The sequence below is a fragment of the Ambystoma mexicanum genome, chromosome 11 (genome assembly GCF_040938575.1).
Source record: "Ambystoma mexicanum isolate Mex_15411 chromosome 11, UKY_AmexF1_1, whole genome shotgun sequence".
Classification (NCBI taxonomy): Eukaryota; Metazoa; Chordata; class Amphibia; order Caudata; family Ambystomatidae; genus Ambystoma; species Ambystoma mexicanum.
Window position 1 is genome coordinate 1,189,980,396 of NC_090934.1, and position 12,818 is coordinate 1,189,993,213.

At 45.0% G+C, this 12,818-nt stretch overlaps 1 protein-coding gene and 1 pseudogene across 25 annotated transcripts in view; one reads left to right on the top strand and one right to left on the bottom strand.

Moving 5' to 3' along the window:
• PPCDC (phosphopantothenoylcysteine decarboxylase) overlaps positions 1-12,818 on the top strand; it is a 728,417-nt gene that overhangs the window by 346,803 nt on the left and 368,796 nt on the right. The gene's annotated exons all lie outside the window — the stretch shown is intronic.
• On the bottom strand, positions 10,695-11,928 carry LOC138504834 (adenosylhomocysteinase B-like; annotated as a pseudogene).

A 12,818-nucleotide genomic window follows, 5' to 3' on the forward strand; every position in this document is an offset into this window, starting at 1 on the left:
ACGTGAGGTTATCTACCAGTCACCATCCCCAGACCGATGGTCAGACAGAGAGGACTAACCAGACTCTTGAACAATACCTACGTTGCATGCTACACCAAACCGAAGGCAATTGGAAGGATATTTTGTGGATTTCTGAACACGCATACAACAATTCTATACACTCAGGAACTGGACAAAGCCCCTTTTTTTACCATGTATGGGCATCATCCTCGAACCTCAGAACTCGATTTGCCCCAACACCTAGAAATGCCTGCAGTGAATCATTTGCACTCTGTTACACAAGCCTTCAAGGAAGCAACAGAGCATTTAAATAAGGCAAAAGAGAAATACAAAGAAAATGCTGACCAACATAGGAGCGATGCTCCACAATATCAGATTGGGGATCAAGTTTGGCTGGCTACTAAACGCATACCCCTGAAAGGAACTCGGACCTTTAACCCTAGATATTTGGGACCTTACACCATTAAGGCCATTATCAACCCGGTAGCCGTTAAATTGGAATTACCTTCTAACATGCGAATCCACCCCGTCTTTCATGTTTCACTCCTGAAACCAGTCCAACCCGGGACAAGATTAACCAAACCACCTAACCCTATCCTAAGTGATGGGGAACCCGAATTTGAAGTTAAAAATATCCTGGACTCTAAGATAGTTAACTCAAGACTTTTTTATTTAATTGACTGGAAAGGTTATGGACCACAAGAAAGATCCTGGGAACCTAGTGACCACGTTCATGCACCCCGACTGGTGAAAAAATTCCATCGGACCTTCCCAGACAAACCAGGGCCAAGAGGAAGAACGACCTTGGGGGGAGTGCTGTCATGATGCCTACCCCCGGGCATCCGGACCAGGTCCATCTGTCCCAGGAGCAGGCATCCAGATACTTGGGAAAAACCCAGCAGCCCCAGCTAGGGGCTATCTGGGTACAGTCCAGGCGCCGTTGGTGCCAGGCTCATAGAAGGGGTCAGAACTGGCGCTATTGGCGCCAAGCTCATTTGCTTTCACTTACCTCATGCAGACCATGCTGCTCAGCATTCAAGCCAATGTGAAGTATGAAGGGGGACTACTTTACTTCAGGGACTATTTTCTTACTCGGGTGTGGTCTTGGGAACTTCTTACCTGGGACTACTTTGAAGGCTATTTAAACCACGCCCGAAGAGCAGCTCATGCTTGACGTTATTCTGCATCCTGCAGCGTAACGCTCACCGTGCTTGCAAGTCAGCATCCAGTCTTCTGCCACGCACGCCTTGAGTCTGGAGCTCTTACAAAAAAGGGGAAAGAAGAAAAAAAGGTTAGAACAAGAACAATACTTTTATTCCTCACCTGATTCTGGATCCATCGCGACTTCGAATAGGAAGAAAGACGTTATTTGATGCGCGTCGCATCGCCTGCTGCAGCGCCGCGCTATACTCGCCAGCCTTCGCAGCACCTCCACGATCCACCTCTGTCTTTATCACTTCTTCGCCGAACTCCGGCACCTAAGGGGGACAAAAAGAACAGCAAGGTGAGCTGAGAGAATGAACAAGGCAATATTAGTCACCACCATAGACTTACCTGATTTTACCGCCGGAGGCATTATTCCTCAAGACGTCATAATTTCTCACTCTGCACCTGTAATAAGGGAGAAAGCAACAGATTACATACAGGTGTCATTTGCTGGACAGTGTTGGGTAATACAGACTCTTACCTGGACTTTACCAGCTGCCACGAGGCAATCTTCTCTTGGGTCAAGCTGCAAGGAATCGGACAAGAGTGAAAGTCAGACATTTTGAAGTATGAAGGGGGACTACTTTACTTCAGGGACTATTTTCTTACTCGGGTGTGGTCTTGGGAACTTCTTACCTGGGACTACTTTGAAGGCTATTTAAACCACGCCCGCAGAGCAGCTCACGCTTGACGTTATTCTGCATCCTGCAGCGTAACGCTCACCGTGCTTGCAAGTCAGCATCCAGTCTTCTGCCACGCACGCCTTGAGTCTGGAGCTCCTACAAAAAAGGGGAAAGAAGTAAAAAAGGTTAGAACAAGAACAATACTTTTATTCCTCACCTGATTCTGGATCCATCTAAGGGGGACAAAAAGAACAGCAAGGTGAGCTGAGAGAATAAACAAGGCAATATTAGTCACCACCATAGACTTACCTGATTTTACCGCCGGAGGCATTATTCCTCAAGACGTCATAATTTCTCACTCTGCACCTGTAATAAGGGAGAAAGCAACAGATTACATACAGGTGTCATTTGCCGGACAGTGTTGGGTAATACAGACTCTTACCTGGACTTTACCAGCTGCCACGAGGCAATCTTCTCTTGGGTCAAGCTGCAAGGAATCGGACAAGAGTGAAAGTCAGACATTTTGAACTCTTACGAACTATATACTTACAGCTCCTCGCCAGGAACCTCAGAGTCAATATTGTTCTGGAACTCCCCAATTCCTTCGGACCAGTGAAGTAACTGGTTATCCACGCGCCCCTGCATTCCACGCAGGATAGAGTGCTCATCTTTTAAAAACCTAAGGTGAGAATATAAAAGGAGACATCGGAGGTGATTAGAGGGGAGAACAGTGGGGTGGGGGGTTATCACTCAAATCTACGGGCGGCTAATTCCCTTTCTCCACTTTCAGGAGAATACTTCTACGGATCAAGCAGACGAAATTAGGTGGGCCAGTCCAGTCTGTCATCTTTGCGCTATGCTTCACGTGGGTGGAAACCGCAGCTGTCCAGTTCCGATCAACGCCCCTGTGGGAGCCAGGTGAGTGTAACAATGGTGTCCTACCGCTGCATAAAGATTGGCATGGTAAATTATTTAAACTTCTGATCACTGGAGGCACATGGTCTACGCAGTTACCCCTCATTAGTCAGGCACAACTTTGAGTGGTTTGCCCTTTCTATAAGCACATTTTGTCTCCGGACAATACGTGTTAGAAAAGTGCAGCTCTGATCCGCAAACCTCTAATGCTTTTCTCAGGGTCCGCCTTGCCATTATCAGGATGGAACGTTTGAGTTGCTGTCATGGCTACTACACACCGGAGTGCCTGTATGACTGCTTTGCAGTCTGCTCTCTTCGGAGTAATCCTCCAGGTGAACCTAGTGCAAGAATCCATTATTAAGCCGTCAAGTGGCAGAGCGAGTAGAGTGCTCGCTTTGATATGTGTGCAGAGCCTGCTAATGCAGGTTCGAATCCCGGCGGGGCCAAACTCAGCCTTTCATTCTTCCGTGGTCGATAAATGAGGACCACACACCGTGGGTAATAATAGGCAGCGCTCAGATACCTGAGGGTTCGTAGCGCTATATAAATGCCAAATTATTATTATTATTACTACAATCTATTTGTACTTATTTATTGCCGGTAGTGGGTCAATGTCTTCTAGATATTTAATCTCAAAAGGCGAGGTTGCCTTTCTTAACGAAGCCTCTTTAGGTTTTTTGCTATGGTCCACAGTTGTCTTCAGACATGTGTCACAATTTGCTATCTATACTTAAACCTGTTACCTTAATTCTGGCCACCAATACCTATCAAGAAGCAGCTGTGTGGTTGCTGTAACCCCAAAATGGGTAGATACAAGTCCAGCATGCGTGGCAGCTATTAGATTTTCCCTGTCTGCTCCATTGGGGATTACTCTTTGAATATGATCTCCTTTTTTCATAGAAATTGTCACTACTGCTTTGTTATTCTCAATGTCATGAATGGAATTACTTGGGAAGCCTTTTGGCCTGTGTAAAATATCCAAACAAGCTTCTTTTATTTCCTCCTCCATTGCAGTTGCTGAGCGAGTTATGGCTGCTACTGTTTTTCTCACTATGTGCTCTTCAGCATATTTTTCTGCCATTGCATTGCCAATGCTATGAATGTGCCCTTTAGTATGTGCTCTTGTATGCATCACCCATAGCAGGGGGTTATTCTGTTTAAGGTCCCAAACTTGTTTCCAGGGTTGCCTGGAAGCAATAGTTTTATGCCTGATGTCTCTAAGCTCATTTTGAATCCACCAATGTAAATCAGTGTTATAAGCCCTAACAATGTAGTCTGAATCTGAGACCCCTAATGTGGGCTTCTCTGAGTCTGCTCGGCGCAATGGAAGCAACAGTCCATGCAATTCAGCAGTCTAGGGGGACATGTCTCCCAGGTGCTTGGTTGCAATATCAGTATGTATACATTTCCCCTCTTGTGTAAAATTTCCTACTATGGCTGCACATGCAGCTGCATTGTTGGAACGTGTTGCGGAGCCATCACAGTAAATTACTGGGAAATAATCAAACAATGGGATTCCAGGCAATGAGGTGTTTGGCTCTGTAGCCATTGTCCAAGTCAAACCACTCATTGTTTGGAATTCCACTTTATAATATTTTACATCTTGATCATGTTGAGATGCTGATCATTGAATCCACCTAGTGTGTAATGCTTTTGCATTGGATACGCTAGCTCTTGTGGCAGTCTCAAGTTGAACTAAAGGTGTATTTATGTTTATAGTTCTATTCTCTGCTATGGGCCTTTCTTTTTGAAAGATAATCTGAACTGAAGAGAGAATCTTCTCCTCAGTTGTGGCCTACACATGTGACTTATAAGCAGTTGGTTTAGTCTCCCCTAAATTACAGACTATGTATGTGAAAGCGTCATCTCCCACCAACAGATTTATTTCTAAATCCTTATCTGTGTTTCTGTCTTGCAACGGACCATTTTGAGTCATTAATGAGTACAGATGGTGCAAAATGTGAGTGTGCCCTGGCAATTAATGAGCTGCTTTGAAATCTGCTTTTATCAAAGCATACAATGGTTTCACTAGCTCTACAGAAATGGGCACATAAGATCTACCAAAAGTTAAAAGACCTAAGATGGCTTGCAATTGTCGAAGCGTGTTAGAAGTAAGTGTGTTAGAAGGTCGTATCCTGGCACACTTTTTGGGAAAATCTGCTGACAAGTCTCTGCCATCTGTAAGAGTAAAACCTAAGAAGGTTACTTCACAACGAGCTATTTTTGATTTCTTTAAGTTGATCAGGTACCCTTTTGCAGACAATGTATGAATGACTAAGTGTTCTTGTTGCAAGTGTTCATTAATTATCTCATGGGTGATATAAATGGCATCTACATATTGCCAACAATTAGGGATGTCTATTAGAAAACTCTGTATTCTACTTGAGAATGTGCTGGGCAAATTCTTTCACCCCTGCATTATTCTAGTGCATTGAAAATGCATTTCCTTAAATGTAAATGCGGGATATTTCTGGCTTTCCACACTTAAAGGTTGTGTAAAATATCCATTACCTAGATCAAGGTTTGTTTTGTATCTGCATCAGTGTAAATTGCTAGAAGTCCCCTGCTGTGCTGCTTTTTAGCTGCCTCTGTTTTACAATGGCATGAAGTGATTATAATGAAAATAAAAAGAATTAAATATTAACAAAGAAAATATCGAAAAATAAATAGATGGTGGTTGGGGGTAAGACATTGATATTTTATTTCTATCGCGCTCGTACAGAAGTGTTTCAGAGGGCAACAAGGCAAGGGAGGGGAGCAGGGGAGAACAAAACAACGATCTTACTAGGTCTACTGACTTTGAGAACGCGCAAGTGCATGGAAGAGGGGGAGGGGGAAAGTGCATGGAAGGGGGGAGAAGTGGAAAGTGTGAAGCAAATAAGAAACAGATAAATAATTAAAAAAAAATAATAATAAAGGCAACAAACTGTGGCAGTGCAGCCAGCAATTGGCAAGTGCTAGGTTTAAGGCAGCATACAGGGTAGGTCTAATAAGTGCAGTAAGAATAAGGGGTGGGGGGCTGTATGGGTATAGATACAGACCCCAGTGCAAGGGGTGGCCCGGACGCAGTATGGGAGGGTGGCAGGGTGAGCTCCTGGACCTGGAGGACAGAGGGTGGCCAGGTGCACGGTGCCAAGAGAGAACAGATCAGCAAGGGAGAGGGGGAGCAAAGGCAGAAGAAAAGAGAAAGGTCTTGGGGTGCTTCCGGAACCGGAGATGGTTTGCCTCAAGTTTTAGAGTGGCAGGGAGGCTGTTCCAGAGGGAGGCCCCAGCCAAAGACAGAGATCTTCCCCCAGCTCGTTTCTTTGAAAAACGACTGACCCTGAGGTAGTTAGAGGTAGAGGAGCGAAGAGCTCGAGAGGAGAGGTATTTGCGGAGGGATAGCTGAAGGTATTTTGGACCCAGGTTCCAGAAAGCCTTGTGGACAATGCAGAGGGTTTTGAATTTAATCCTTCCATCCACTGGGAGCCAATGTAGGGATTTCAGAGCTGGAGTGATACAATCCCAGGGCTTGATGCCAAGGACAAGTCTCACAGTCCTGTTCTGGATTAGTTGCAGAGGGCGGAGAGTAGAGGCAGGTAGATTTAGAAAGAGGCTGTTACAATAGTCCAACCTAGAGAGAACCAGTGCTTGGGAGACCATGAGCTTCTGGGGGAAGGAGAGGAAAGGCAGAGTACCTCTGAGGAGGTGCAGTAGGAAGAGGTTAAAAGGTATTGGGGGTGGTGCAGGGTGGGGTTAGAAACATGGGAAACAGGATGTGGGGGTTGCCCCTCAACCCTCAATACAAAAAAAAATGTGATCTTTTTTTTCTTCGTAAATATTTCATTTGGTTCGTTACCACATGTAATCCTTACAATGTGAATTCAAAATTTGATAATCCACTATAAAATGGTACACACCATCTGGTTTTAAAACCGGCAACAAAGGACTTTTATATGGGTTTGCTTGCTTTATAATTACCCCTTGGTGCATTAATTGGTCCGCTATGGTTTGTATGTGTGCTATTGCTTGTGACTGAACCGGATACTGCCTCTGAGGCGGAGGTGGTTTTAGCACTATAATCACATGCGCTGGACATTCCAGATCATGTTAGATGGTTTTTAAACAGTTGCACTGTTTCTAGTGCTGCCCATTCTTGTGCATATTTTTGTACTAATTCCCCACTACCTTGCTTTGAAAATGCAGGTATCACCACTTCTTCACCTCTGGGTGCTTGTCTCACATACAGTGGTGGCCAATCTTGAAATGCTAAAAGCCCTTTATATTGGATATGTAACTGTGCCTAAAACAGTGCTTCGATTTACTTGGAATTTTCACCTTCTAGCTGAATGGTTACCAAATACACTTCATTATCTGCTAAAATCTGCCCTGTGGGTGTAGTTATTTGTGCAGTTCTATGTGCCTTTGTGTGCTCCAGCAGTGCCTTTTGGCTGCATTCAAATATAGAATTATAAGGTCCAGAATGTCAAAGGACCTCTATCCAGTCCGTGTGTCTCTTAGTCTTGGGAATGATTCGATGAGTGTGTGCACTCTGCATGTTGCTGAACTTGAAGGGCCACTGTGTTTTTTCTCAACCTTCACGTCCTTCCCCCTCAGTTTCAGAACAGTCTGGCGTCTTCGCCTGTGAGGAATGATATGAGCCCTCATTAGTACCATGTTTCTGTGGACTTCTCATTTGTTTTCTGTCTCTGAAATCATGGTCTGTTGGTCTAAAATGGTAGGTACTGCCCCCTAGGTTTACCTCAAGGTCGTCTAACCCTGTGAGTGCCCTGCCACGGAGGGGTGTCCCTTTCTCCTGCAGCTTTCTCTTTGATACATGTTCTGGGTTTTTTCTTCCTCTATCAGGGGAAGCTGTTGTCTGTGTGTTCTACCACCCCACCCCATTTACCTTGAAAATATCCCCTTCCTCTTAAGGGTATCCCTTGCTAATGTGTCTCCTTGTCTGGCTTACTATCCTTGCTAACCTTTTTCTTTGCCTCTGCTGGTCTCCGGCCTAGGTGATCTCTGCATAATGACTGATAAGTGCCAGTCACTATGTCCCCAAATTGCTCCTTTTTTCCTGCTCATTCCATTGGGACAATTTTCTGTGAACTTCTAATCTTGCAGGATCTCTTTTCATAAGGCTAGAATTATGCTCTCAACCATTCGATAATTATTGGATGCTATGGACAATCCTAAGATCATGGCTGCAGCAGCACCCTGTGTTCCATTGATGTCTGCCAATATTGATACTAAGGATGGGATAGACGGAGAGCCAGACATAAATTGAAATCCGGCTGTCGCAGCTTGCTAAGGGTGGTGTGCACCAGAGGGAAGAAACATGGCTAGGGCCCTGTGCCTGTGATGTAATCTGGGGATAAGTGGCTTGTAGCTGTCCTAGCTTTTCTGAATACCACTTGGGTATGTCCTCATTTTTGGAAGGGCATGACTCTAATATAATTCTCAATGTCTGTAGCTACACTATTCCTGTGTCCATCTGTCCTTGTGGCTGCTGGGCAGGCGCTTTGCCATGTTATGCAGTACATTGTAATGCAAGGTTATATGCAGTGTCAAAATGTGCAGCGAGGAGTTGATAGTCTGCTTTTAAAAAGGGGCCTTTGCCATCTGGATGAAAATGGGCTAAGAATTCTAGTGACAGGTTGGGTGTGGCTAATAGTCTGTGCCTAGCATTTGTTTGTGGATAAACTAGATCACCTCAAAACCAGTTGACATGATTTATATGTGTTATAGCCAATTCAGGAAACTGGTATGGCCGATATTGGATGTTGTGAGAAACCTGAAGGTGTCTACCTAACTAGTCCCCGGGGGTCTGTCATCCAGGTTGCCAGGACACGGCCATCGCTATTGGATTCTGTTCCTGGGGGTGGACCGGTGAGAGAGGATCACCTGGATGGGGGGTCCTCTGGGAGTGGAAGTAGGGCACCAATGGGTGAGATGCGTTATCCCGCTTCTTATGACACCTTTTTCCGAACCTACCACGAAGGATACGCAAACACTTTACCCCCCTTTTCCCCTGTAAACACAATCGCATATTTCGAAGGACGATGGACTAATACTCGAGCCATTTACCTGACATGTCCCAACACCATGGTCAGGCAACGTTAGGCAATTGACCAGAACTGCACACACATGACAGCCCTTTCCCTTCCCCACAGGGATAAAAGGTGGAGCACAAGAGCACAATACGAGCAAGGCAGACCGCATGACGTGAGCGCTAACTCAGCATGGCAGTTCAAGAGGAGGAGAAAGACAGCGCAAACTGAGAGGGTGACAAGGAGAGAAGCGACTTTGCCCTTTCCGACCAAGGTCTGTGAAACATCTTCAGAAGGAATTGTAAGACCGCAAACAATAGCCAGCGTGTGTTGCAGCAGATGTCAACAGTACACAAGACCCTCCTCCACTGATAACCAAGCCGGGGAGAGACACTTGTCTCTCTGGTACCAACCTTGACTGCAAAGAGAAAGAAAGCCAAGTGGCTCATCACAGCCTGTGAGTCGAGGGTAGAGTCGATATGCAACCAAACTGTTTTGAACGAAAAGTAGCAAACAACCAATTGAACTGTGAAAGCATAAAGCGCTATTGATGCTTAAAGGCGGAAAACCAGCAACAGAGGAGTCCGGCACCACGTGGGTGCTCACTCAAGAAAACTATGGTACCAGAAGGCCTTGGGAAAGGCAAGGGGAAGGGTCAAAGAGGTCATACGGGTCTTATAAAATCCTCTGTACAGTCGAAAGTCTTTGACCGACGTATGATTGTGAAGCTAAGGGAAGTGAATCCTGCATCGTAAGAGTTGAATGGTAAAGGTTCGATTGATAACAGTGATCCCGAAAGAGGGATTCCGATAAAGACGGGACAAAGTTTAAAGTCTCCCTATAAGGTGTGTTGACAAGAGTGAACCTGGACGAGGGATGTCGACAGTGAACTGTTCAAAGGGATATAATGATTTGTAAACATCACAGAAGAGATTGTTGAACATTTATTCTGTTACTTTGAACCTGTCAGTCCCTCGAAAGCAAGAAAACATAGCTATCGGAGGTCCTGCAATCATTAAGGAGCTTTCTAGGGATCTGCACCCGGAAGAGAGGCCTGCAAGAGTGAAAGGCATCACCCAACGTACAAGCAGAAAATAACTTTTGTTTTTATTTTGAATGCATAAGGCCCACAGCGACAAGAGACTTTTTGTAGAAAAAAGACTTAACCACCGAAGACCCTGATTGCTGAGCGCGGAACTGTTGGCTCGTGCTGGGAAAGCTCGAGCGTGTGCTGCGCTCCAGAATCTTACCTTATCCTGTGCCTAAAATGTGGGGAAGGCAGACCCCGACTACTGCATCCTGACTTATTATTTTTGAACACTTTGTTATTTCTTAAGAATATTTAGCGTAAGGACTGGCAATAGTTTTTTTTAGTGTAGGCCCTTTTATTTTGACAAGAAGCCACTCGGACTGTCTTACTATTGTTTGATGGTCGAAGCTTGCTCCAAATTTGGGTTTAGATTAGGTGTTTTTTCAACCTAACTATACAGTTTAATAAACACCCTTGAACTGTGATCACTTCTGTCTGTCTTTCTGTTGCCACAATGAGTTCCTTGCAAAGGCATTTAAGACTCCCCTTATCACGAAAGTGACATATACATTTTTTTACTTTTTAACGATCTAAAGCAGCATTTACCAGGGTGAGAACAGGACTTTAGAAAGGACAATAAGCAGGAGCAACTATCAGGAATCAGGATTAGCCTTCACTATGCTTTGAAACTGCACCAAGGAGACAGGTGGGTTCTTTAACATACTTTTGGAGCAAAAATGATTGAAGGCTTGATTCAGTGAAAGGAACCCATTAATTACTGAGTGTTTCAACATAGCAGCTCCAAGGATCATGGTTCAAAGGGTAAATGTAGTACACAGGAAAGTACTTTCTCTGCAGGTTGCTTTTTCCAGTGCAGCATTTAGCAGGTCAGTATCGGTAGTGGTCTGGCTTGAAGGGCACGTCCTTTTCCAACCCCAAATACTTAGCCAGGTCATCTGTTAATTTGGTCAGTTTCATGCCCAGTTTGTCTAGGTGAGCAACAGCTACGGCTTCATCCAGCTTCTGTGGTAGGAAGTGCACACCCACACGTGTCTGTATTAGTCCAAAGCTCTATCTGGGCCAGAACTTGATTGGTGAAGGAGTTGCTCATGGCAAATCTTGGGTGGCCCATGGCACAACCTAAATTCACCAAGCGCCCTTCAGCTAGGAGGATTATGTGCCGGCCATTCTTCAGCTGGTATCTGTCACCCTAAGGTTTAATGTTAACTTTCTTTGCTGCATTCTCATTCAACCATTTCACATCAATCTCGCAATGAAAGTGGCCATTGTTGCAGACAATGGAATCATCTTTCATCTCTATAAAGTGTCTGCCTTCGATAATGCCTGTGCACCCTGTGGTGGTGACAAAGATATTGCCTTCCTTGCACGCTTTATCCATGGTTGTAACTTCATAGCCTTCCATTACTGCTTGAAGTGCATTGATTGGATCAACTTCAGTGATGATTACTCTGGCACCGAAGTTTCGTAGGGCCTGGGAACAGCACTTCCTCATGTCTCCATAGCCAGCCACCACAGCCACCTTGCCTGCTATCATGCCATCCATGGCATGCTTAATGCCATCAACGAAGGACTCACAGCAGCCATACAAATTGTCACATTTACTCTTGATGACCGAGTCGTTGACGTTGATAGCAAGCACTTTCAGAGTTCCGTTGGCCTTCATCTTGCATAGGTTGTGCACACCAGTGGTGGTGTCCTCCGATATTCCCTTTATTTCTTTCAGCAGCTCTGGGTACTTTGTGTGCACTAGGTTGGTCAGGTCACCACCATCATCCGAGATGAGAGGTTTGCCGTCCTTGAAGTACAGAGTATGATCGATGCACCAGATGTACTATTCGTCCGTCTCCCCTTTCCAGGCGTACACAGGGATCCCAGTTTGGGCGATTGCTGCAGCAGCATGATCCTGAGTGGAGAAAATGTTGCAGCTGGACCACTGCACCTCAGCACCAAGAGCAACCAACGTTTTGATCAGCACAGCAGTCTGCAGTGTCATGTGGAGGCAGCCTGCAATACGCGCCCCTTTCAAAGGCTTGGATTTGGAGTACATCTCGCGCATTTTCATTAGGCCCGGCATCTCGATCTCAATGGCCTTGCGCCCCCATTCAGCCAGGCTGATGTCAGCGAATTTGAAGGGCAGTTCGTCTCATATATTTTGATTGATGAGGCAGACGGAAGTTCACGTGTGCTGAGCACAGTAGCTGAGACGGGAAGGGCAGCCTATACATTGCTTACCTTGTTGGCTAGGGTTTTCAAGTAAGTGAAAAATGATTTGAAGGACAGACCTTCCAATTGTGCAATCGCTATTCTAAAGTTTAATTTGGTCCCTCACAGTGTGATAGCCTGAGCCAATCATGGACAGCAGTCCCGCAATGGATAGGGATATTGATTTCCTGATGGTCCATCTTCTGTACCCACCTAACATCTTTATTATTAAAAAAAAAGCTTTTTTAGAAAAAATATTTTTGCCTGGTCCACTTATCGTGACTGGGGCTTGAGGTTATTATTAGCAATGCTACTGTCATGTCATCTCTAAGAAGTCACATCTACGCGGGGTGCCACCTGTCGTGATTGCCTATGATTAGGCATAACCATGAGCCTCTTATCTCCACCTCTTTCGAGGCTGTCACAACAGACCCCTGGTCATCAGTCTTTCATGTCAAAAACACCCTAGACCGTCTCTCAGCACTAAATGACAGGCAGGCCTAGGCTCATGTGCTTATCAATATGATACACATTCAGGAAATTATGGTTCTTGGACTTAATCAGAGACACCATTCTGACTCATTGAGCTGAAATATACACTTGACAAAGGAGTGATCATTTGAATGCATTTAATATGATCCCCTAGCTTCTGAGGGCTCTTATCCTCATTAAACAAGCTAAAGCAAAAGCAGCTATAGTATAACATATTAAAGAGTGTAATATAAGCAAAGAGCATGTTGAATCTATATATATATTTGGTGAAATTGTTTTTTTTATGTTCGCTGTTGG